We start from the raw sequence: 2,631 nt of genomic DNA on the forward strand, positions 1-2,631 counted from the left end.
GGCATTGACTTTCCTATGGACATTGATCTACACACTGCAGGTATATCTGCTACACACACAACATCAAACTACACACTGCAGGTATGATGCAGCGTTTGCATTACAGCCAGCATGCCAGCGTAGTTCCCATATGGTTTCAAGGTGGCTAAACCATATGGACCCCATGTCAGCAATGTCAGCGGCATCCACTTCAGTCCCCAACTGCGATGCCCATGCAGGCTATAAGTAGCTTCTACCTGGCCCTTAGGTGGGCCCCAACTCGCCATGTTTATGTGGGACCAGGCGGGTCCTAACTGGGTTTGCCCATGCAGGCTTTAACTGGGTTCTACCTGGGCCCTAGGTGTACCCTAACCAACCACAGTGCAGTGCCCATCGCTCCAATTGTTGTGACGTCAGGGCTCTCAATACTGCACATTGGTGGAGGAGGAGGGGCCGCAGGGCGACCGCACACATCGCTGAACCAATGGTAGCCCACGGATGTTTCCTCTGTGGATTTACAATCTGCCCCTCTATGCCACATATCATCCGCACTACAGGGTCTTCACTGACCGAGCCACGGCCCCACTGACCCTCATGACGCTACGCCACTTAAACGTGCGGCAGCATGCGCTGGTTGCCAGGTTTGCACAGCCTGCGCCAGAAACAAGCAACCATCCTTCATGAAAAAAAAAAAAAACACCGAAATGGTCCGCAATGTTCCAGGGGTGTCCCGCGCGTCCCAACACTCCACAGGGGGTCAGTGGACCATCAGGGGGTCCGCGGACCCCCCTGTGGACCCCCTGAAACATAACAAATATTATTTCTTCAAATTTTTTCCTTTTTCAAAAAAACTTTTCCACAGTTTCACTCCGGCGATTTGGGTCCCCCAATATACACACGGCCACGCTGGGCCCCGTGCGCGGCTGGGGTTGAGGGGGGCGTAGCCCCCCGAAACTCTAGTTACTGATATTTCTTTACACAGATAATTGTAGATAATTGCCTACATTTCACTTCAGTACTCCAGTACTTTAACTCTTTACTTTAAAGTACAAAGTTGACTTTCACTTAGTAGTTGAGTATTATTTCACCAGGAGTATCTATTACTGAGGTCGAGTACTGTACTTTGTCCACACCACTGGTTGGGTGGTGGTGGTGGTGGTGGGGTGGGGGCTAGGGACTTAAGAAGCGGAGGAGGGACGCAGGGAGTGAAGGGATGGAGTGGGTGGGGTGGGGTTAGGGTGGGGGTGTAGGGGTGGCGGGTACGTGTCCCATCGCCGGGCCCTGTGTGTGTGTGTGTGTGTGTGTGTGTGTGTAACTGTGATGGTTAGCCGGTGTTTCAAGCGCAGCCAAAGTATCCTCTGGAGGCGAGTGCAATTCCCATGCCCTGCTGCATTCCCACCCTCAGATCCCAGACGCGTTTTTTAGGGGGCTGTATTTATTTTTCCTCCCCCTACGTGGAGTCCAGGATGTAGCCCCCCGAATACGTTCCCACTGACCTACATGAGAGGGAAGAACCACAGAGCAGCCTCCTGTACACGCCACACACACACACACCGCACGCACACACACACACATACGCGCGCGCGCACGCACACAGGGGCCATTAGCGCGGCTCCTGTGGGCTCTGGTCTCCGTTAAGGCAGGGTGGTGACACTAACAGCCATGTACATTGAGTTATTATGCGATAGGAGGAAAAGACAGGCTCCGACGGCCAGGTTCGAGGTTGGCAGTTACAGTAGTTAACCCCTAACACCGTGTTGTTGCAGTCAGACGTCCATATTCTCTCTCTACGTGTTTTCACACGTTAACTCACACTCTATGTACCTTATGGCAGGCAGGATATAGGCCTGGATGGTAATAATTTCGAGGTCAAACATGCATTTGTTTGTTTCTACTCTGTCGCGCATTGATGCACATAATGTATAGTTTAGACCGGTGGTTTTCAAGCCTTTTCATATCAAGGTCCATTATTTATTCGCCATTTGAGCCGTGGACCGCCGTTTGATGAGATTTAGACTTTCAGACCCAAAAAAAAAAAGTTTTTGTTATCGTTGGATAAGATTTTGTCCACAATTCCATGCTGTGTTGATGTTGGTACCGTAGGAGAGATAACAGGCAAACGTTGATCAAAAAGAACAATTCTTTAATTAAGTAATGCAGATGTTTAACAATAATGTAACTCTTGAGAGCGTAAAATGAAACCAAGACTCAAGAGTTAAAGATCTATAAGGGTCCATTTGGTTATCAACTCTCCATCATTTAGCTGTGGACCACCTGGAACCACCAAGCACCACTGGGGGTCCCCGGACCACTGGTTTAGACTTTTGCTATAGGGTACCTGACTTACTGTATAACTGCGATCGTCCTTACTGAGGCACTACACCGTCTCTTTGCATTTGATGTATGTGTGTTGCTTATTGTATGTTGCTGTGGATAAAGAGTGTCCGCTAAATGCTTACATTGTAGATTTGTTGCACGTTTACAGTATGTGCTCATCTTTAGTTGGCTTTGAATTTGAATTGTCTGCAAAATACCTGTGTGTTTTCCATTCATCACTCCCTCCGCTACTGTTTGACTGACGTTCAGTTCAAACCTCATCTTAAACGCTCTAGACTCTATAGGCCTAATCTCTTCGCCCCCAAAAAATAGACG

The sequence above is a fragment of the Gymnoscopelus microlampas genome (assembly GCF_963454915.1).
Source record: "Gymnoscopelus microlampas genome assembly, chromosome: 17".
Taxonomy (NCBI): Eukaryota; Metazoa; Chordata; class Actinopteri; order Myctophiformes; family Myctophidae; genus Gymnoscopelus; species Gymnoscopelus microlampas.